At 47.9% G+C, this 24,602-nt stretch overlaps 1 pseudogene; it reads left to right on the top strand.

The window, feature by feature from the left end:
* Nucleotides 1-1,030: 1,030 nt before the first annotated feature.
* The window catches only part of LOC116456764 (S-phase kinase-associated protein 1-like), a 54,311-nt pseudogene continuing 30,739 nt past the window's right edge, over nt 1,031-24,602 (top strand).

Below are 24,602 nucleotides of genomic sequence, written 5' to 3'. Positions count from 1 at the left end.
GAACATCTAACATGATGCTCATTTCCTTCCCTATGAATGTCTATTGCTGTTTAGAAATCCTGATGAAAAGGCAAAGACTGTTCTGATTGACTTGGGAAGAGGGTATAAAGTCAATACCTCGCTTGGCTAATCAGAAAGACTCCCTTTAGTGAACGGGATTAGAGTTTTGATTGAAAAAAAAAAAGCTACTGGGTGCAGTGGCTCATGCCTGCAATCCCAACACTCTGGGAGGCCAAAGCAGGCAGATCACCTGAGGTCAGGAGTTCGAGACCAGCCTGGCCAACTGATGAAACCCCATCTCTACAAAATATTCAAAAATTAGCTGGGCGTGGTGGTGCATGTCTGCAGTCTTAGCTACTTGGGGGGCTGAGGCATGAGAATTGCTTGAACCTGGGAGGCAGAGGTTGCAGCGAACCAAGATTGTGCCACTGCACTCCAGCCTGGACAACAGAGCAAGACCCTGTCTCAAAAAAAAAAAAAAAAAAAAGGAAGGAAGGAAAGAAAGAAGCTAAAGAAAAATTGTTCTATCAAAACAGAATAAAAGAGGATAATGATTTAGTCAAGGAATGTGTTGATGACTGTATTATATAGATCCTTATCTTGCAATCCATGTTACAGAATCCTAAAAACTCAACCTCTGATGGGGACCAAGATGCTCTGTAGCTTATTGTAGAAGCCCCTCTATAGACACAATCTCCCAAAAAGGGGTCATTTGACCTCTATTGGAATACTTCTAGGATGGCCAATTCACTGTTGCATGAGGCTGGCAATTTTGCTTTTGATAACGTGAGCTCTTCCTAAGGTTTGCCCCCAAATTCTTCCTGCAGCTGACTTCCACCAGCCTCTGACAAAGCACATTTTCCCATCTCTTCTCTCTGTGACTTGGCAGGGATTGGATTTTAATGGTTATCTACTGAGCAGAGTACTTTACAGTTCTTGATAATAGCCCCTTATTCGGGAAAATCAATACCAGAAATAGTTGAAGCTTTAAAAAAATTCAACAGACATCTATCTGAGGTGGTTTAATAGCATGGCATTTGTAATTCCCACCACAGTCTGCAATGCAGTGGTGAACATTGGCACTGGTGAACACTGGCACTGGTAACAGTGATGATATATTCCATAGCTAAAATATATTTCCTAGTATCACATCTCAAGTCCAGTTCATTTTATCAACATTATTGAGCATCTTACTAGGCTGTGGAAGGCACTAAATCCAACATAAGCCTCAAGCTGGTTTTCTCTTTCGACTCGTATTATCATTGTTTAGAACCACATTCATGAGACGTGATGTAAAATAACATGACTGATGCTTTTAACAAAGCCGTGAATGGGATGGAGTGGAGGGAGGCAGCTTAAATGTGTGCAAGGAAATGTTGATGCAAGGCTGGGATGAGGATGAGGAGAGTGAGGGACCTGGGACACAAAGTCTAAGGATCCTGTCCCCCTCGTCCCTGCTCCTGTCTTAAAGGCCTCTTCTAGGTCTGGCATTTTGTGACCCAGTGCATACAAATGAGGTATGTGGTCTTCAAAGTCACCACCTGGGAAAACTTGACTTTCAAACAATGCTTCTATTATTCACACTTTAGCAATGGTGCTTGAGAATTACCTTCAGAGCCTGCACTGCATTTTTAAATTTCCGTATGTCTTTGGGGGAATGATAAATCTTCGTCCTTTGGAGGTAGATTTGATTTTTAGAAATAGACAAAAACTGTCTGTGGCCAAATCTGGGGATTAGTATAGAGTAGACAAGCCGCATAACTCTATGTGGAGTCAAAAGTAGATTTTCACTTGTGTGTTGTAAATTAGCCTTGAAGGCAATCTTGATAGAGGGGGCTGCAGAATGCGTTTTGAGCTATAACAACTTTCCAGATTGGTACATATGCTCTGAAGGTATCCACTCCAAAGCCATTACTTGCTCTATTATGAGAGTTTTGGAGTGTTTATTCTTTTTTTTGGGGGGGGGAGATGGAGTCTCGCTCTGTCACCCAGGTTGGAGTGTGGCACCATCTCGGCTCACTGCAACCTCCACCCCCTGAGTTCAAGCGATTCCCCTGCCTCAGCCTCCCGAGTAGCTGGGATTACAGGCAAGTGCCACCACACCTGGCTAATTTTTGTATTTTTAGTAGAGACGGAGTCTCACCACGTTGGCCAGGCTGGTCTCAAACTCCTGACCTCAGGTGATCTGCCTGCCTCAGCCTCCCAAAGTGCTGGGATTACAGGCGTGAGCCACCGTGCCCAGCCTGGAGTGTTTATTCTAAAAGTCACTTTGATTACTTTCTAGTCAAACTCTGTATTATTGAGTTAGAGTAAATAGAAACCATTTAACTTATATTCAATCCTTCTTCTTAAAGGTTGGAAGTCTGGAGAAATTACGTAAGACTAATATATTACAAAATACCAACATATTTGCTTTATGATTAAGAGTTGACCCTTAAGAGAAATTGAACGGAACCAAGACATCTTAAGTCCTCTTTTAATCTCTCAAATATCGCAATTTCTCTTCAGGTTTGATTAAAATGTTTCATGTTGGGGAAATCCAAAGATTCCTTGGTGACTTATCTCAGTCAAAGCAGGAAAGAGGGTTCTTCCAGTATTCCTACTGCTGATCTGGAAAATCTTAGTTGGCAGAGAAATGAAGAACTGAAGGCCCTGCAATCCAACCAGTAAACATCTTAAGACAGTTCCAAGAACTCAGACTTGTTGACTTCTACTGTGGTCATGTGTTGGGCCAAAGTTTGAGAAACAGAACATCTGAGCTCTATGCCTGAAGACCACCCCAATCAATATTGTACTCACTCTTTTCTTTTGAGACAGGGTATCACTCTGTCGGCCAGGCTGGCGTGCAGTGACCCAATCTTGGCTCATTTTTTTTTTTTTTTTTTTGAGACAGAGTCTTGCTCTGTAGCCCAGGCTGGAGTGCAGTGGCGCGATCTCAGCTCACTGCAAGCTCCGCCTCCAGGGTTCACGCCATTCTCCTGCCTCAGCCCCCCGAGTAGCTGGGACTACAGGCGCCCGCCACCGCGCCCAGCTAATTTTTTGTATTTTTAGTAGAGACAGGGTTTCACCGTGTTAGCCAAGATGGTCTCGATCTCCTGACCTCATGATCCGCCCACCTCGGCCTCCCAAAGTGCTGGGATTACAGGCATAAGCCACCGCGCCTGGCCAATCTTGGCTCATTGCATCCCCCTCCTGGGTTCAAGCAATTCTCCTGCCTGAGCCTCTCAAAAAGCTGGGACTATGGTCATGTGCCACCACCATGCCCAGCTAATCTTTTTATGTTTTTAGTAGAGACAGGGTATCACCAGGTTGGCCAGGCTAGTCTTGAATTCCTGACCTCAAGTGATTTGCCTACCTTGGCCTCCCAAAGTGCTGGGATTACAGGAGTGATCCACCGCACCCGGCTGACACTGGGCTCTTAATCTCCTCAGATACCTACTTAGCCATTTGTAAGTCCCTGCCCCAGATAGCAAGCTGCCTCTCCAGCTTCCCAGACAGCTTTTATTTCTTGTGAGAAACCAGCAGTTTCAGATGTCATTCCTAAAATTCAGTCTGAGGTTTTTCAGGCCCAAGTCCTGTTGGCCACTTTCTGTGGACATGGCCTTCGGGTAGAAGTAAAGGTCAGCTGGTCTTCCCAGCCACTTGAGTTTGCAGGAAACTATTTTGCATAAGCCTTCAAAAAATGGCAAGCTTCAAAACTCTTACTGGTCTGTAAGTTGGAGCCTTGAGCACATATTTACACTCCCTGGTAATTAATTGTTTGATAGCAGAGCTATTGCTTATTGTTTTATGGTTTTGCAACTCTGTGTGGTAGCTTAGAATCGGTTCTCAGCCGGGCCGGGAGCGGTGGCTCATGCCTGTAATCCCAGCACTTTGGGAGGCTGAGGTGGGTGGATTATGAGGTCAGGAGTTCAAGACCAGCCTGGCCAACATGGTGAAACTCTGTCTCTACTAAAAATACAAAAATTAGCTGGGTGTGGTGGCACTCGCCTGTAATCCCAGCTACTCAGGAGGCTGAGGCAGGAGAATTACTTGAACCCGGGAGGCAGAGGTTGCAGTGAGCCAAGATCGCGCCACTACACTCCAGCCTGGACGACAGAGCGAGACTCTGTCTCAAAAAAAAAGAAAAAAAAAATTGGTTCTCAGCTGAGACCAACATGTGCCTTCAGGATATATTGAAACAAGAAATTATCTTTGAGTGGATGGAGTGATAGAGGGAAAGTCCCCAAAGGTTTATTATGCTTGAAAGCTAAAGAGGAGGGGAGCAAATACTTCCTATGAGCTGGGCACAGTCATGCTGTCAAGCGATGTTCTGCGTTATTCTATTTGATCCACTGGCCTAAGAGGGTAGGGCCATCGACTTCTTTTTAGCAGTCCAGAAAGTAGAGACTCAGAGGAGTTAAGAAACTGCACCAACTCTGGCTGGGCATGGTGGCTCACGCCTGTAATCCCAGCACTTTGGGAGGCCAAGGCAGGTGGATCACTTGAGGTCAAGAGTTCGAGACCATCCTGATCAACATGGTGAAACCCTGTCTCTACTAAAAATACAAAAATTAGCTGGGCGTGGTGGCTGTGCCTGTAATCCCAGCTACTCAGGAGGCTGCAGCAGGAGAATCATTTGAATCCAGGAGGCAGAGTTTGCAGTGAGCCGAGATTGCGCCATTGCACTCCAGCCTGGGTGACAGAGCGAGACTCCATCTCAAAAAAAAAAAAAAATTAGCCAGGCATTGTGGCACACACCTGTAATCCCATCTACTTGGGAGGCTGAGCCAGGAGAATTGCTTATACCTGGGAGGCGGAGGTTGCAGTGAGCCGAGATCGCGCATTGCACTCTAGCCTGGGCAACAAATGCAAAACTCCTTCTCAAAAAAAAAGAAAAAAAAAAAGAAACTGCACCAAGTCACAGAACTAGTGAGTGGCAGAGCCACAACTTTAACCCAGAGTCCCAGTGAGGCTGGGAATTACAGGAGAGGTCAGAGAGGGGAAGAACTGGCTATCAAAGTGGACAAGTGAGGTAGGAAGTGTCTTGGAGGATAAAATCCTTTAAGAGAGAAGCCAAAGGAAGAAGGTGGAAAGGAATATGAGGCCCCAAATAACCCTGGTTCAGTCATTAATTCATTCAACAAACACTTGCAATTCCGGCTGTTAAGTTTTCTTCAGAGCCTCAGGTGCCTGAAGAGCAGCCATGAAGAGCTATTTAAGATGCATGTCATCCTTAAAACCCACTTACCAGGTGTGTGTATCAGATTTCCCAGCTGGACTTAAACAGATGCAGTTCTGACCTCTAACCCTTGACTTCTGGTAGCAAATTACCAGAATCCATATCTCAGCTTCTATATTTCCTAGCTGTGAGACTTTGGGCAAGTCACTTGACCTCTCTGGGCCTTTGTTTCCTCATCTGTAAAAGGGAATAAAAATGATAGTAACTACCTGGCACACAGTGATCATTTATTGGACGTAAGTTGAGTTCTGTGGCCTATAGCCTAGGATGGAACCTGGTCTGTCTCCACCTCACTAAGCTATGGGATAAACTTCAGACGTTTCTAATGCAGACCCAGCCTGCTTCACTCTTTTTTTTTTTTTTTTTTTTTTTTTAAATAGAGATGGGGCCAGGCATAGTGGCTCACGCCTGTAATCCCAACACTTCAGGAGGCCAAGGCATGAGCTTAGGACTTCCAGACCAGCCTGGCCAACATAGTAAGACCCTGTCTCTCTCTCTATTTTTTGTTTGGTTGTTCTGAAGACAAGGTCTCACTCTGTGACCCAGGCTGGAATGCAATTTTTTTGGCTTGCTCCAAACATAATCGTAGCTCACTGTGATGGGAGGAAAAAGGGGAGCACGTGCTGGCAATCCCTAAAGCCATGCAGAGCAGAAGCTGAACCCCATTGCTACATACATCCTTTGACACATAAAGGCCAGATCTTGCATCTTCCCATTCTGGGCTGGCAAGATGTGTGGAATCAACCCCAGAGATACATCCAGGAAACTTCGTGGAGAAAAAACTCTTAGGCAGATACATCATCACCCCTCTTCTGGGGGACCCCTGGGGTCTCCAGTCCCTAGTGTGTTTTCTCCTGTGCTGGCAGCAGGCATAGCCCCAAGTCTGTGGGCAGCAGCCCCCCTTTCTCTGCTGTGGATGTGGTCGACTGGGGTCCCATGAATGGGCTGCTCTCGATTTGCTTTGGTTTCCAGCCAAAAGATTCTCTGGGCTCAGGATGGAAATGTAGGTCTGCTCTGAGGTGGACTGACTAGATTCTAAGCTTCATTTAGAATAAAAAATGTTATGAGTAAGACAGGAACTTGGGAGTGTGTGCTGTCCCGTCTCCCACTGGGGCATTTTTGGACCCTGGATCGTGTCTCATTTTAACCCAATTGCTCCAGGGACCTTGACCTGGCCTGGCCTCTGCTCAGTTGTGTGGCTTCCATTGCCTCCAAACACCCTTCTGCCTCCTCCTTGAGTAACCCCAACTCCCTATCAAGCCTCAGCTTAGGGGCCACGTTCTCCAGGAAGCCCCCATGACCTCCTCAAGACAAGAAGTTGCTTTGCCTCCCCTGGGGTTTCCTCTACCCAGTTTCCTCTCTTAGGCCATAGGACATCATAATGCACTTGCTTGTTTAATCGTGTTTCTCTTTTTAGACTGTAGCCCTGAAGGGCAGAGATTGGGTCTGACTTATTCACTCCTGTAGCCTCAGTGCCTAGGGTGTTGGGCTCATAGTAGGTGTCCAGTGAATGTTGAGTAAATGAACAAATGATGAGCTAGGGCAGGGTGGGTCTCTGGGTCTACACAATAGAGATGACCTAGAATAATAAAGAACTTTTGGAAGAAGAAAAACAAACCAGGTGCAAGGCGTGGTGGCATGTGCCTGTGGTCCCAGTTACTTGGGACATGTGAGGATTGCTTAAGCCCAGGAGTTTGAGGTTACAGTGAGCCATGATGGTACCACTGCACTCCAGCCTGGACAACATCTCACTTTGCCACCCAGGCTGGAGTATAGTGGCACAATCATTGCTCACTGCAGCCTCAACCTCCTGGGCTCAAGAGATCCACCCACCTCAGCCTCTCGAGTAACTGGGCCTGCAGGCGCGCACCGCTACATCCAGCTAATTTTATTTTTTTGTAGATTTGGGGTCTCACTATGTTGCCCAGGCTGGCCTCAAACTCCTTTCATCAGAGGTTTTGTTTGTTTGGTTTTGGTTTTTTGAGACGGAGTTTTGCTCTTGTCGCCTAGGCTGGAGTACAATGTCGCAATCTTGGCTGACTGCAACCTCTGCCTCCCAGGTTCAAGAGATTCTCCTGCCTCAGCCTCCTGAGTAGTTGAGATTACAGGTGCCCCCCCGCCCCTGTCGCCACTATGCCTGGCTAAATTTTCGTGTGTTTTTAGTAGAGACGGGTTTTTGCCATGTTGGCCAGGCTGGTCTCGAACTCCTGACCTCAGGTGATCCACCTGCTTCAGCCTCCCGAAGTGCTGGGATTACAGGTGTAAGCCACTACATCCGGCCCTTGTCTGTTTGTTTTTAAGATAGAATCTCGCTCTGTTGCCCAGACTGGAGTGTAGTGGTGGGATCTCGGCTTACCACAACCTCTGCCTCCCAGGTTCAAGTGATTCTCCCTCCTCAGCCTCACAAATAGCTGGGATTACAGGTGCCCACGACCATGCTCAGCTAATTTTTTTTTTTTTTTTTTTTTGTATTTTTAGTAGAGATGAGGTTTTACCACACTGGCCAGGCTGGTCTTGAATTCCTGACCTCAAGTGAGCTGCCCACTTCGAACTCCCAAAATGCTGGGATTACAGGTATGAGCCACCCACGCTTGGCCTCGAACTCCTGAGCTCAAGCAATCCTCCTACCTTGGCCTCCCAAAGTGTTGGGATTATAGGTGTGAGCCATAGCACCTGCCAACCCTGTCTCTTAAAAAAAAAGAAAAGAAAAGAAAAGAAAAACCAGAGAGGAAGGCCCCCGGGTGCCTGCTCACCAAAACACCCACCTTGCTGTGGCACTTTTTCACCCCTTCCAACTACTGTCTGTTTTTAAGCAGACAGAACTTCAAAAGCAAGAGGCTGCTTGAATAGTTTGCTATTTGGTGCTCCCAAGCCTTGGTCGATGTGGGTCAGCTTCATCAGAGTTGGAGCTAAGTGCTTGGTTACAAGGAATAAAGTTCCCCTGGAATTCCCTCAAAAAGAAAGAATGCTGGTCCCAGGGCTGTGCGTGTGGTGATCATAAGGACAGAATCTCATGGAAAGCTAGGAGCAGGAAGTGCAAGAGGACGTAGACTCCCTGAAAGCATAGTTATAGGGCATCTGCATCCAAGCTAGCACCAGGTACCTCTTGCATCCAGAAATTCATGGATTTTCACCGTAGGGTTGCACCATCAATGTGATGGGGGCTCTCTGTGTGTCTGCTCCTCTCATCTCCTTGTGTCTGATGGGGGACTCTTTCCCGACAGAGGCAGAGGATTGGCCCCAGCTCATCATGCTATGCCAGACATAGACACGGGCTACTGGGGATGGGTCCCATTCCCAATCCATTTGTGGTTGGCAAGGGGTATACAGAAGAAAGCAGGGTCATAGGATGCCACGTGTGGTCCCACAAGCAGGCAAGATCTGAGGTTGAGTGCGCCCAGGACACATGCCCAGGGCGGTCTGTGAGACCAGTCCTCTCCTACTCAGCATCCCGCGCCAGGGCTCCACTCAGACGCGAAAGCGACAATTCGAAGTTCACTGGCATGGTCCTCAGTCCTGCATCATGAGCAGCAGAATGTAATATTTATTGCCCCCCTACAGATTGGGTGTCAAGGTGAAAAAAAAGTAATAATTCTAAATCTCACACAAGGGCTTTGGAGATCAATGAGGTAATTTATATGAAATAGTTTGGGCTCTCTGGGAAACAAAGGATGGCATAAATTTTGGCTTTTTCACTGGATGGATCCTCATGCCAATAACTCACCCCAGTTAATGAAAAACTTGCTTGGCTGTGTAGACAGCAGGAGTGTGCAGGCTACTGTCTGAGTTCAGAATGGAATATTTTGGCCAGGCATGGACTTCCTCTAACCATGATGCAGACACTTGTCTCAAGACTTTTTCAGGCCGGGCATAGTGGTTCACGCCTGTAATCCGAGCAGTTGGGGAGGCCGAGGCGGGCGGGTCACTTTGAGGTCAGGAGTTCGAGACCAGCCTGGACAACATGGTGAAACACCATCTTTACTAAAAATACAAAAATTAGCCAGGTGTGGTGCGCACCTGTAAATCCCAGCTATTTGGGAGGCTGAGGTGGCAGGATCGCTTGAACCTGGGAGGTGGAGGTTGCAGTAAGTCAAGATCGTGCCACCTCAGCCTCCCAAGGGGCTGTGAGTGAGACCCTGTCTAAAAAAAAAAAAAAAAAAAAAAAAAAAGACTTTTTATCACAGGGCAACATACAAATAAATAGGCATTGAGTGTTTGGGATCTGCAATACAGTGGCCCATCTAAATAATGCCTGGGACCACACCATCAAATCTTAAACTTATATTTATTTATTTATTTATTTATTTTATTTTATTTTTGAGAAGGAATCTCAAGGCTGCAGTGAGCCAAGATCATGCCACTGCACACCAGCCTAGGCGACCAAAAAAAAAAAAAAAAAAATTAAAAAACAAAAAGAGAAGGAATCTCACTCTGTCACCCAGGCTGGAGTGCAGTGGTACGATCTCAGCTCACTGCAACCTCCTCCTCCTGGGTTCAAAAGATTCTCCTGTCTCAGCCTCCCAAGTAGCTGAGATTACAGGCACCCGCCACCACACCTGGCTAATTTTTGTAATTTTGGTAGAGACGGGGGTTTCACCATGTTGGCCAGGCTGGTCTTGAAGTGCTGACCTCAAGTTATCCGCCTGCCTTGGGCTCCCAAAGTGCTAGGATTATAGGTGTGAGCCACCGCGCCCAGCCTCTTAACCATATTTTAATGGCTTCTAACTTAACTCTAGATCCTAAGGGCTGTCTTTTCTTGCAAATCCAAATAGCACAAGTTACTTGAAACAATGGAAAAATGCTCAGTTTCCACCACTGAATGAGTCCTAAAAAACTCTTCGAAAGAGCTGTTTCTGCTCATGCCCATGCTTACAATTTAGAGCTCACTCTCATCAGGCTTTTGCTCTTACCACTCCAGGGAAAGCGCTCCTGCTGAGGCCATCCGTGATCTCTGTGTTCCCATAGTCAGTGGCTGCTTCTCTTTCTTCATCTGACTCAAACTGTCAGCCACATTTGATACCACTGATCACTCCCCTTTGCAACACTTTGTCCACTTGGCTTCCAGAGCACCATGGCTACCGTTCTTTCTCCTCATCACACAGCTCATGGGCGCCATGTGGCTTCACCAAGGTTTGACAAACTACAGCCCGCAGGCCAAATCCAGTAAAGCTTTACTGGAACAGCCGTGTCCATTCACTTCCATATTGTCTATGGCTGCTTTTGCACTATAATGGCAGTGTTGAGAGGTGGCAACAGAGACCACATGGTCCACAAAGCCAAAACTATTTACTATGTGGCCCTTTGTGGGCCAACTTGCCAAGCCGTGGCACAGACTCACTGGGGACCTGGTGTTTTCTCCTACCCCACTGACCACTCCTTCTGGTCTTCTTTGCTTCTCCTCATCTCCTTGACGTCTAAACCCAGAGTCCTTGAACTCTTCCCTTCTCCCTCTGTACCTCGTCCCTGGGTGAGCACATCCAAACCAATAGACCAATATATCCAATAGACTTCTCAAACGTAGCCCAAACTGAACTCTTGTTTTCTTCTCTGCCAACCTAGTCTTCCTGTGGTTTTGCTCATTTCAGTCAGTGGCAGCTCCATTCTTCTAGGTGCTCGGGCCGAATACACTACAATTATCAATGACTCTTTTCTCTCATACCCACAGCTAAGACTCCAACAAATCCTGCTGGACCTACCTTCAAAATGTGCCCCTCTCCCATTCACATCTCAGTCCTTCCGCCCCCATTGTCACATTGAAACAGCCATTATCTCCTGCCTGGATTATTTCAGTAGCCTCTAATTGGTCTCTCTTTTCAGGCCCTTGATCCTTCCAACCTCTCTTTCTCACAGCAGACTAAGCAAACCTTTCAAATAGAAGCCAACTATAGCCATTCCGTGGCTTTCCAGCTCACTCTGGGTGAAAACCAGATATTTCCTGCATCTTCCTATTTGAACACCTCTTCACCCCTGCTTGCCACACTGGTCTCCTTGTTACATGAACTCCACAAAAAGTCCCTGCCTCAGGGTCTCTGCTTTTGCTGTTCCTTCTGCCAGGAGTCCTTTTCCCCTACATATTTGCATGACTGCCTCATGTCTTTTTTATTTTTTATTTTTTGTACTTTTTAGTACAGACAGGGTTTTACCATGCTGGCCAGGCTGGGCTCGAACTCCTGACCTCAGGTGATCTGCCTGCCTTGGCCTCCCAAAGTGCTAGGACTACAGGCATGAGCCACAACGCCCAGCCTTTTTTTTTTTTTTTTTTTTTTTTTTGAGACAGAGTCTCGCTCTGTTGCCAGGCTGGAGTGCGGTGGTGCGATCTCGGCTCACTGCAACCTCCGCCTCCTGGGTTCAAGCGATTCTCCTGCCTCAGCCTCCTGAGTAGTTGGGACTACAGGCCCGCGCCACCACGCCCAGCTAATTTTTGTACTTTTAGTAAAGACGGGGTTTCACCATGTTGGCCAGGATGGTTTCGATTTCTTGACCTCGTTATCCACCCGCCTTGGCCTCCCAAAGTGCTCGGATTACAGGCGTGAGCCACCGCGCCCAGCCCTGCCTCACGTCTTCTTAACCTGAGCCTCCCCAGACCGCCCTAAATAAAACAGCGGCCTCCCCGACTCTCCCCACTCCCTTCTCACCACCATCTGATACACTCTGCTTTGACTTCTGTGTGTGTTTAGTGTTCATCTTGCCCTCTCAATTATAAACTCCATGAAGGCAGACCTTTGTTTTGTTTACTGTATGTCCCCATTGCTTAAAACAGGGCTTGGTGCTCAGGAAATACTTTGTTTTGTTTTTTAGAGACAGGGTCTCACTATGTTGCCTGCCCAAGCTGGCCTTGAACTCCTGGGTTCAAGTGATCCTCCCACTTAAAATCCTAAGTAGTTGAGACTACAGGTATGCACCATTGTGCTCTCAGTAAATATTTAAATATCTTTCCCCCCTTACAATTCTGTGAACCCTGTGTTTAAGTTAAGAACGTGAATCTGTGGCTGGGCACAGTGGCTCATGCCTGTAATTCTAACACTTTAGGAGGCTGAGGTGGGTGGATCACATTAGGCCAGGAGTTCGAGACCAGCCTGGGAAACATGGCAAAACCCTACCTCTACTAAAAGTACAAAAATTAGCCAGGGTGGTGGTGCACACCTGTAGTCTCAGCTACTCAGGAGGTTGAGGCAGGAGAATCGCTTGGATCCAGGAGGCAGACGTTACAGTGAGCTGAGATGACGCCACTGCACTTAGCCTAGGCGACAGAGCGAGGACAATCTGTCTCAAAAAAAACAAAAACAAACAAACAAAAAAACAACAAGTTAGGTTAGGGCACTTGCACGAGATCAAATTAGAGTGGGAGTGAGGCTACTTGGAATTTGGAGTTTATACCTGAGGGCCGTCTGACTCCAAATTCAGTGCTCATTCCGCAATTCTGTGTTGCTCTCAGCCTCTGTCGGTGGCTCTGAGGGTTGTTTTGCAGAAAGGCAGTTGTTCCCGGGGGGGAAGGATTTTTGGGATGCATAGACAACTCATCGTGGATCTCTGTTTTTCTGTCACCTTTATATTCTTGCTGCATCCACCCTGGGGGTTTGGGATATGCGTGTGTGTGTGTGTGTGTGTGTGTGTGTGTGTGTGTGTGTGAGTTCCCCAAGTTTGTCTTCCAGTATATTAAGTAGAACTCTCTTTGATTTTTCCTGAAACAAAATTTCCATTGATTTACATAATCATGAACTATGTCTCCTCCCCAGTGACCTACACTATTGTTATGCTGGTCTGGGAATTCAGCAGTCTTTTGCGGATGACCAAATGCCTTGAATTTCAAGTTTCTGGGCCCATTTGCACTGCTGCAGTGTGGCTAAGGATCTCCAAACAAATGCTTAAATGGAGCAGAATTGGTTCCAGGACCCCCTGAAGATGCCAAAATCCTGCTCGGTTCTCTGGTATAAAATGGCATAGTATTTGCATATAACCCATGCACTTTCTCCTGTATACTTTCTTTCTTTTAGAGATAGGGTTTGTTCTGTCGCCCAGGCTGAGTGAGTGCACTGGCACGATTACAGCTCACCGCAGCTTTGAACTCCTAGGTCCAAGCCATCCTCCTGCTTCCTGAGATGCTGGGATTGCAGGCATGAGCTACCATGCCCAGCTACTCTGATATAGTTTAAATCATCACTAGATTACCTATAATACCTAATACAATGTAAATATTTTTTTTTTGTTTGTTTGTTTTTTGAGACCGAGTATCGTTCTATCACCCAGGCTGGAGTGCAATGGCACTGCAACCTCCACCCCCCCAGGGTTCAAGCAATTCTCATGCCTCAGCCCTCAGCCTCCTGAGTAGCTGGACTATAGGCATGCACCACCACGCCGGGCTACTTGTTTGTAATTTAAGTAGAGACGGGGTTGCGTCCTGTTACCCAGGCTGATCTCCAACTCCTGACCTCAAGCAATCACCCGCCTCGGCCTCCCAAAGTGCTGGGATTACAGGCATGAGCCACCGCACCCGGCCTAATGTAAATAGTTGTTATACTGCATATTTAGTTTGTATTATTTTAAATTGTTATATATTTTTTCTTCCAAATATTTTCCAGACGTTGTTGGTTGAATCTGAGGATGAACCTACAGATATGGAGGGCCGTTGCAGTTTCTAGTTTAAAAAAGCTGTGGTAAATTCGAACTGTTTTGTTTTTTTTTTGTTTGTTTTGTTTGTTTTTTTTTTTTTTGATGCAGAGTCTTGCACTGTGGCCTGGGAGTACAGTGGCGCTGTCCCAGTTCACTGCAACCTCTGCCTCCCGGGTTCAAGCGATTCTCCTGCCTCAGCCTCCTGAGTAACTGGGATTACAGGCGCCTGCCACCACGCCCAGTTAATTTTTTGTATTTTTAGTAGAGATGGGGTTTCACCATATTGACCAGGCTGGTCTTGAACTCCTGACCTCGTGATGCGCCCACTTTGGCCTCCCAAAGTGCTGGGATTATAGGAGTGAGCCACCGTGCCCGGCCTGAACCATTTCTTTGTAGAAAACAATTGCTAATTGATTTTCTTTCTAAATTTAAGGCCTTCCTCCTTCGTTCTTTCTTTTCTTTCTTCCTTCCTACTCTGGCTTCTGGAACTGCAGGAGATCTTGTCTTGCAGCATTTTTTTTCTCCCAGTTTCTACATGATAGTAGAAAAAGCCTCTTTAAAGGCCAGGCGCCGGTGGCTTACAGCTGTAATCTCAGCACTTTGGGAGCCAAGATGGGTGGATTATGAGGTCAAGAGATCAAGACCATCCTGGCCAACATGGTGAAACACCATCTCTACTAAAAATACAAAAAAAAAAAAAAAAAAAAAAAGGTTGGGCGTGGTGGCGCACGTCTGTAGTCCCAGCTACTGGGGAGGCTGAGGCAGCAGAATCGCTTGAACCCGGGAGGCGGGAGGCGGAGGTTGCAGTGAGCCGAGATGGCGCCATTGCACTCTAGCCTGGCAACAGAGCGAGACTCCATCTCAAAAAAAAAAAGAAAAAGAAAAAGCCTCTTTATTTTATTTTTGAAACAGGATCTTGCTCTGTTGCCCAGGCTAGAGTGTAGTGGCATAAACACGGCTCATTGCAGCCTCAACCTCCTGGGCTCAAGTGAGCCGACCACCTCAGCCTTGCACCACCACGCCCAGCTAACATTTTATTTCTTTTTTCATAGAGATGAGGTCTCACCATGTTGCCCGGGCTGGTCTCAAACTCCTGGGCTAAGAGATCCTCCCACCTAGGCCACCCAAAGTATTGGGATTATAGGGCATGGGCCATGACACCCTACAGATAAATCCTATTTAGTGTGGCCTGAGAGGAAGAGACATTATGACACCTGAGAGGTGAGAGGGACTGCCTGTGTAGGCACCAAGCAGCCGGGCTACAGCCATCAGGAGAGGCTCTGTCCTGCCCTCTCATCTCCACTGCTGATCCCTGCAGTGAGTCCTTCTGCAGAAAGCTCAGTCGGGCTTCTTTAATCCCTGCACTTTCATCCCGGGAAACTCTTTCCCCTTCCTTCCAGACAACTTGAGTTTTGTGCTCACTGCAGGGTCAATGCTGTCGCCTCTGGTGGTCAGGCTTGATGTCAGCCTGTCTGTCCCTCACGTCTTCCCACTCTGGGGGCCTGTGGCAGCGGGTCTAACACCTGAGGGTGCTGTCTGGACAGGCGCGTTGCCCTTTTAGCCCTCGCGCCGCCGCCAGGCGGGCACACACCAGCCACCCTGCACAAACAGGCTGTCACGGTCAAACTTTGCTCTGGGCGTTTGGGTTTAATCCTCTGACCTTGCCACCTTCTCCCAGCCTGCAAGGTTTAGTTTTGCTTTTAATCCGAATGCAAAGTGTTTGGAGATCACAAGGATCATGTGAAAAAGCAGGATGTCAGTGAGAGATTAAACCACCGTCCAAACCCGGATCCAAAGCTTCCTCACCCACTTTCTGGTTGCTGGTTGTTCCTTTCTTAATTTCAGAGACAGAGTGGATGATTCGGAGGTGGATGTTTATTACGCAGTCCTTAGAGTTTTCCAGACTCTTTCTTCCTCTCCTGCTCCCCCTTTCCCTGCACGTTTGTCCTGCTGACGATTTCTCTGAAATTGGCATGTTTGCATGATAGAGTGCTCTCCAGCCCTCCCCACTCCCAATCAGGCCTGGATCCGAGCCCTGGCGGTGCCACATTGCTGCTGTGTGACTTTAGGCAAGGTGACCTCCAAGCACTGGCATCTGAAGATGGAGATTGGGAGTCACACCACCACTTCAGAAGGTTGAGAGGATTCAATGAGACCATGGTTACCCATCACACAGCCCAGGTCCTGGCACCATCATCATTGCTGTCTATGTGGTTGATATTATCGTTGGTGAAATTATTGAACTCTCCTGCAGAAAATTAGCAAGTAGAGGCTAGGTGCAGTGGCTTACTCCTGTAATTCCAGCACTTTGGGAGGCAAGGGCGGGAGGATTCTTTGTGCCTAGCAGTTTGAAAAACAGGTGGAGCAACATAGTGAGACTCTGTCTCTACAAAAAAACAACATTTAGCAGGGCACGGTGGTATGCACCTGTAGTCCTGGCTCCTCAGGAGGCTGTGGTGGGAGGAGCACTTGAGTGTGGGAGGTTGAGGCTGCAGGGATCTCGCCACTGGACTCCAGCCTGGGCAACAGAGCAAGACCCTGTCTCAAAAAAAAGGGACTGGGCATGGTTGCTCATGCCTGTTATCACAGCACTTTGGGAGGCCATGATGGGAGGATCACTTGAGGCCAGGAGTTCGAGACCAGCCTTGTCAACACAGAGACTCCCATCTCTATTAAAAAAATAATAATAAATAAATAAAGGCCGGGCACAGTGGCTCAATGCCTGTAATCCCAGCACTTTGGGAGGCTGAGGCAGGTGGATCACAAGGTCAAGAGTTTGAGACTATCCTGACCAACATGGTGAAACCCCGACTCTACTAAAAATACAAAAATTAGGCGTGGTGGCACGCACCTGTAATCCCAGCTACTCAGGAGGCTGAGGCAGGAGAATCACTTGAACCTAGGAGGCAGAGGTTGCAGTGAGTCGAGATTGCCCCCACTGCACTCCAGCCTGGGCAACAGAGCAAGACGCCATCTCAAAAAGAAAAAAAAAAAAAAAAAAAGAAAAGAAAAGAAAAAGGAAAAAGATTAAAAAAGATTAGCAGGTAGAGAGAAAGATAGCCTCCTAAATAGGCTGCTAATGAGGATGAATTTGAACATCTGAACAGACTCAAAGCTGCTGCTGGCTGGAAAAATGTTTAGGCCCAGGCTGGAGCTGTTTATTATTATGTGTTTTAATAAGGTATTTAGTGCCTCATCATTGTTCATAATCACCCATCTTCTTTTCCTTCTTCATACCTGAAGACTGGAACCTGCGTTTGTCTTTTGTCAATGACTTTGCCTAGAAGTCCTGTACCCACCTTGTACGTTCAGTTTTGAGCTGTCCAGAAAGACAGGGAATCATGGACTATGGGACACTCAACTGTGCCAAGCATACTACATTACTCAACTGTGCCAAGCATACTACAGTATGACTTCATTAGGTCTTCATCACAAACCCACGTGGTGTTGTGACTGTCACTATTTTATTAATAGGGACATGGAGGCTCGGAGAGATGAAGTAACTTTCCTAAGGCCACACAGCTTGTGATGGGCCTATACTGATCCCCAGGTGAATCCAACAGCAAAGCCCAGGCCCTCACTCCATTCCACTGCTTCCTGCTCATTCCTCAAAAAGCGCTCCTTATCACCTGAGGTCAGGAGTTAGAGACTAGCCTGGCCAACATGGCAAAATCCCATCTCTACTAAATACACAAAAATTAGCTGGGCATGGTGGTGCACCCCTGTAATCCCAGCTCCTTGGGAGGCTGAGGCAGGAGAATTGCTTGAACCCGGGAGGCGGGTGTTGCAGTGAGCCGAGATTGCGCCACTGCACTCCAGCCTGGGTGACACAGCTGGACTCTATCTCGAAAAAAAAAACAAAAAACAAAAAACCATGCCCTTAATACAGGTATAAAGGCCAAGTTTTGTGACATGAGGTAGGTTTGGGCCCCAGCCAGAAAAGGTCTCACTACTCTGGAGCCAGGGTTCTGGGAGAGGTATAATCTCTTATACCTGTATTAAGGGGGCTCTTCTTGAGGAATGAGATCTAACAGGCTGATACCACAATACAGGCTTATACCTGCACTAAGTTGGACCTGTATTATTAGATCCCATTCCACCTTCATCTTACATCAGAACATTTACAACAAATTAACAGATGAAGCTCACTTCTGCATGTTTTCTTTTTTATAAAACATCTCTCAACAAATTCCTCTCAGATCTTTTTTTTTTTAAGATGGGATCTTGCGATGTTGCCCTGGCTGGACTCGAACTCTTGGGCTCAAGTGATCCTCCCGCCTCAGATCTTGAGTAACGCGGACAACAGGAGCACACCACTAGGCCCTCCTCTTAGATCTTACACTCTTCTCACTTTCTTGGGAGTTATCTTCTCAACTGGCCCACCTTAGCATTCCTTTTTTGGCCAGGTCACAGCACCCTCTGCTAGGGAAGACAGCCACAGTCTAGTCCGCGACAAGGCAATTTCTGGCTGTTCTTGCTCAGACGTAGAAACCCTCCTTGGTGCACACAACTCCTTCCAGTAGCATCCCCCTCCATAAATCACTTCAAAACTGTGTGTGCGTGGCAGGGAGAGGTTGCTGCATCTCCAAAAGGGGACAGCAGTTACTAGTTACTCAGCTCCTTAAATATTTTGTAAGAAAGGATCTAGGAGAAGTACAAGAGCAGCCCCTGCATTTTTCAGATGGGAAAAGGGCAACTAAGGGCAGAAGGGATTGAAGAGGTCATGGTAAAAGGGAATAGAAGAAAGAGGCAAAAATTACATACAGGAGATGCGGAGGCAAGACCCACACCCAGGATAGGCAAATGCAGCTCGGTTCAGGACAGCTTCCTGCGGCTTGAGTATCCACTCGTGCCAGGCAGGGTTTTGAGATGTGAGGTGGGTTTGGGCCTCAGCCAGAAAAGGCCTCACTACTTGGAGCCAGGATTCTATGAGGGGGGCTCAATCCTAGGCCTAGAGGCAGGGAGAAGGTCAGATGAACAAGCCCATCCCTCACACACCCCACACAGGGCATGAACTCAGGGATCTCTACCCTGAGAAGACCAGGATCTCCTGGGTGCTTGCTCCATTTAGACAGTAGGGCTTCTTCTCCATTTTTTCTTTTCCTTTTTTTTTTTGAGATAGAGTCTCACTCTGTTGCCCAGGCTGGAGTGCAGTGGTGTGATCTTAGCTCACTGCAATCTCCACCTCCTGGGTTCAAGCAATTCTCCTGCCTCAGCCTCCCGAGTAGCTGGGATTACAGGCGCCTGCCACCACACCCAGCTAATTTTTGTATTATTAGTAGAGATGGGGTTTCACCATGTTGGCCAAGTTGGTCTCGAATTCCTGACCTCAGGTGATCTGCCCACCTCGGCCTCCCAAAGAGCTGGGATTACAGGCGTGAGCCACTGTGCTCGGCTTCTTCTTTTTCTTTTTCCTTATTTTTTTTTGAGATGGAGTCTCACTCTGTTGCCAGGCTGGAGTGCAGTGGTGCAATCTTGACTGACTGCAACCTCCGCCTCCTGGGTTCAAGAGATTCTCCTGCCTCAGCCTCCCAAGTAGCTGGGACTATAGGCACGCACCACCATGCCCAGCTAATTTTTGTATTTTTATTAGAGACGGGGTTTCACCATGTTGGCCAGGATGGTCTCAATCTCTTGACCTCATGATCCACCCGTCTCGATCTCCCAAAGTGCTGGGATTACAGGCATGAGTCACTGTGCCCGGCCTCTTTTCTTTTTTTTCCCAAAAGCAATTTACCATGAGATGGGCCTCTTCTCTAGAAGTTGGAATTTAATCCTTTTGAGGCCAAGAAATCTGTATTTTATTTATTTATTTATTTTATTTTTTGAGACAGAGTCTCACTCTGTTGCCCAGGCTGGAATGCAGTGGCATGTGATCTCGGCTCCCTGCAACCTCCAGCTCCAGAGTTCAAGTGATTCTTGTGCCTCAGCCTGCCAAGTAGCTGGAATTACAGGCGTATGCCACCACGCCTGGCTAATTTTTGTATTTTTAGTAGAGGCAGGGTTTGGCCATGTTGGCGGAGCTGGTCTCAAACTCCTGGCCTCAAGGGATCTGCTTGCCTCAACCCTCAAAGTGGGATTGCAGGTGTGAGCCACTGTGCAGGGCTGAAATCTAAGTTTTAATGACAGCCCCTGAAGGTTCTGAAATGGAAGATCCACAGATTACCTTTGGAGAAACACTAACCTAGAGTGAATGGGCACAGCTTAAAGAAACTTTAATCCCGTCCGTGGCTACCAGGGCCCCTAAACAATGGGTCAGTCACAGCCTTTGTCTGTCACTGCGGGGACCTCCTGCTCCTGTTGTTTGGGGGTTGATGAGCTCATATCGTGAGCTGGTTGCTTGCCCAGATGGACAGAGCAAGGTGGAGAAGGCCAGAGTGTGAAGGGCCGACCTCGGTACGGGGACAGCAGCTGCCTGAGAAACAGCCCCTCCCTTCTAGTCCTGAGAGTAGCAGCAGGAAGCCCTGGCTTGCAGACCTAAGCTGGGGCTCCAGCTGTGATTCTTCCACTGCTCTCCCCAAGCCTTGATGTCCTTATCTGTGCAATGGGTCAGCATATATTTGTAGAGGATTCCACAAAGAGGTGTCTGTGGGTTGGGCATGGTGGCTCACACCAGTAATCCCCACACTTTGGGAGGCCAAGGTAGGAGAATTGCTTGAGCCCAGGAGTTAGAGGCCAGCCTGGGCAACATAGTGAGATCCCATCTCTAAAAAAAAAAATAAGGCCAGGCGCGGTGGCTCATGCCTGTAATCCCAGCACTTTGGGAGGCCGAGGCGGGTGGATCACAAGGTCAGGAGATCGAGACTATCCTGGCTAACGTGGTGAAACCCTGTCTCTACTAAAAATACAAAAAGTTAGCCGGGCGTGGTGGTGGGCATCTGTAGTCCCAGCTATTTGAGAGGCTGACGCAGGAGACTCCAGCCTGGGCGACAGAGTGAGACTCTGTCTAAAAAATAAATAAATAAATAAATAAATAACAATTAAAAATAAGAAGCATCTGTGGAAGCAAGTGTCAGGCACTGTACCCGACACATTTGACGGGGGGAGATAGAGGTTCCCAGTAACAATGACGGGTGCTTCAGGCTCAGCACCCCACACTTTACATGGATGAACTCATGCAATTCCCACAGCAACCCCAAAACACAGCTACTATTTTTTTTTTTTTTTTTTTTGGGATGGAGTCTCACTCTGTCGCCCAGGCTGGAGTGCAGTGGTGCAATCTCGGCTCACTGCAACCTCCACCTCCCGGGTTCTAGCGATTCTCCTGCCTCAGCCTCCTGAGTAGCTGGGACTACAGGCACTTGCCACCACGCCCAGCTGGTTTTTGTATTTTTTAGTAGGGACGAGGTTTCACCATATTGGCCAGGCTGGTCTCGAACTCCTGACCTTGTGATCCGCCCACCTCGGCCTCCCAAAGTGCTGGGATTACAGGCGTGAGCCACCACGCCTGGCCAGCAGCTACTATTTTTATCCACACTTTACTGTTCAGGAACCAGCACAGAGATGCGAGGCAGCTTGCCCAAGATCACAAAGCTAAGAGCCAGGCCATCTGTCCCTAAGGATTGTGTTCCTTACCAGTATGCTATTCTGACACTGGGGAGAGCCCTTTTCATTTCCTTTATTTTTTTCCTGCTCCCAGACTGTGTTTTGCAAGCATTTGTAAGCCACTGAAATCTTCTCTTCCAATGAAATCTTGTAAGGAAGTCTAAGGTGAAAACAGGTCCACAGGCGGGGTTTAGGTTGAAGGGGGAGGGGTGCTGTGTGCCCCGGCCTGGTCCCTCCCCCTCCTCTTCCCTAGTCCAGCATCTGAAACCTGGAGGGGCTCCACAGGGTGCTGGCTGAAAAGTGGAACAGTCACATCATCTGAGCCATAACTAATTTCAGCTTCAGCTTAATGAATTCTTGGAATTTGGGGTAGAAACACGTGGTTTCTTCCTGACCTCAAGGCTGGGACCTTATCCGTCCACCTTGGTGTTGAATGCACACAGGCACACACACACACACAGACACACACATACAGACACACACACAGAGACACACACATACGGACACACACACAGGCATACACACAGAGACACATACACAGACCCGCACAGAGACACACACACAGACACACAGACATACACAGAGACATACACATAGACATACACAAAGACATACACACAGAAACACACACAGAGACACAGACACACACACAGATGCGCATGCAGAAACACACAGAGACACACACACAAATACACACAGAGACACACACAGAGACACACAAGCAGACACACACACACAGAAACAGACACACACACACACTCTCACACACACACAAACACACACACACACACAAACACACACACACCGGCCTAATCCTCTGCTTTCCCCCTTGGGCTTCCCTCCCTTTCAGATGTAGCTTTGTGGGCCACCAATCACCTCCTTTTCTTATCCCTACCCCCTCCCTTCTGTCCATTCTCACCCTCGCTCTGTCCCCATAGAGCTGGCCAATGCTCCTTTCTGGCCCGTTGGGGCCAGAGTGAGCGAAGGAACGAGGCTTCCCCTCATGGAACCTCAGGCTGACCCCCACGCCAAGACTCATCAGCATCCTGCCCATCACACCCTTTTCATCTCAGGAGCTCCGTCAACAAGCAGCCTCATTAAAGTCCATTTTACAGATGGGGAAACTCATCACGGTAATGATGGTGAGAGTGGCCTTTCATCTATGGACCACAAAGGACTCTTTCCACACACTAATTAGAAGTCACAGAGCAGGACTCCCCCTGGTTTTGCCTTGTTGCAGTTCTGGAAGGAGGAGGCGCAGGAAGGAGGCTCAGGATCAGGACATTAGAAATGCGGACATAGCCCATTCCTCAGCCTGGCTAGCTCAGGGGTGAGCGTGTGCATTGCAACTGGATGGTTAGGCAGCTGGGAAGGGCCTTGGGAAGGGAGAAGCAACCTGTAGACTATTCCTTGTAGTTTTGTTTGTTTGTTTTGACAGAGTTTTGCTCTTCTTGCCCAGGCTGGAGTGCAATAGCGTGATCTTGGCTCACCCCAACCTCCACCTCCTGGGTTCAAGTGATTCTCCTGCCTCAGCCTCCCGAGTAGCTGGGATTACAGGCACATGCCACCACGCCCAGCTAATTTTTTTATTTTTAGTAGAGACGGAGTTTCACCATGTTGGTCAGGCTGGTCTTGAACTCCTGATGTCATGATCCACCCGCCTCGGCCTCCCAAAGTGCTGGGATTATAGGCGTGAGCCACCACGCCTGGCCAACTATTCCTTGTAATAGTAATAATAGCAAGAGCTGCTGTGAGTGGACGCTGCCTGCAAGAATTGCACAGTTCCTGGCTAATGACGGGGATGGGGGGCAACTGTGGAGCATTTCCCAGCACAGGAGGCCGGGGCCATTGTCCAAATCCTGCTATAGGCCTGACGCCACCCAGATGGGATCGATTTTAGAACTGGGCAGCAGCCATGGAAGGAAGATGGTACCCAGCCATGGAAGGAAGATTGTGGTGTGACAATCAATGAGACATCACAGCAGTTAGACCCAGGGAGCGTGCACAAGAGAGGAGCTGAGTTTGCCTCCAAGGTTTTGAGCCCAGTTTTCCAGTAATCTGGAAAACAGGCGTTCCTCCATTATCCATGTTGTAGCTGAACTTGGGAAGATTTTTGGTTTTATTTTTATTTTTTTGAGACAAGGTCTGATTCTGTCATCCAGGTTCAGTGGTGTGATCACAGCTCACTGCAGTCTAGACCTCCTGGGCTCAAGCAATCCTCATGCCTCGGCCTCCCAAAGTGCTGGAGTTACAGGCATGAGCCACCACGCCCGGCACAGGGAGATTTGTACAAATGCTTGTGCTCAGGAACACCTCAGATTCTGATTCAATTGACCTGGAGTGGGGTTAGATGTGGCCTCTTATGTGACCCTAGGGGACAGCTGGAGCTGAGAATCGCCATTCTAAACCTGTTGATTCAAGGTGTGGCCCATGCATTGGCATCACCTAAAAACTCTTTAGAAGTGCAGATTCTCAGCCCCACTCAAGACCCACTGAGTCCAAATTTGCATCCTAACTTCTCAAACAATGTGCCTGCATCTTACCTGGAATCATGCTAACATACGGATTCAGATTCAGATTTAGCTCCTCCTAAACCCTAAATCTGAGATCTGTCCGTGGGCCCACTAGAAGGTCAGCATGCTAATAATGGATATTTCTACAGTGATTCAGAGCTTGCCAGACATTTGAAGTGGCCTAATTGCATTTTCCCTAACCCTCAACCTCATCCTGCTCTGCAAAGCAGGCTGGCCAGGCATCATAGCACCACGTTCATGGTTTTGTTTGACAAACTGGAGGCCGAGGCTCTCAAAGCGGCCTCTTTTCTGAAGACCCATAGCTAGTATTGTGGCAGGAGAATAGGGCCTGCAGGCAGGGAACATAAGGCTGATCCACTCTGGCTTAATCAAATGAAAGCACTTCAGCAATGATAGGAATGCGAAGGGCTTTGTAACCTCTCTTCATCCTCTCCATTTACACCCTTTATACTTTGTAACTTCACATTCGTCCTCTCTGTTACATAGATCACACACAGGTAACATCGTCTCCGTTTACATAGGGCGCATTCCTAGCAAATGACTCCATAACTTCACTTCATTCTCTTCATTTACATAGAGCATACACCAAGTAACCAATGGGAAACCTCTAGAGTATTGAAACCCCAGAAAATTCTGTAACCGGGGCTCTTGAGCCCCTATGCTCAGGCCTGCTCCCACACTGTGGCGGTACT

The sequence above is a fragment of the Hylobates moloch genome, unplaced genomic scaffold (genome assembly GCF_009828535.3).
Source record: "Hylobates moloch isolate HMO894 unplaced genomic scaffold, HMol_V3 SCAFFOLD_17, whole genome shotgun sequence".
NCBI lineage: Eukaryota > Metazoa > Chordata > Mammalia > Primates > Hylobatidae > Hylobates > Hylobates moloch.
This window is presented reverse-complemented; position numbering and strand designations above follow the sequence as displayed.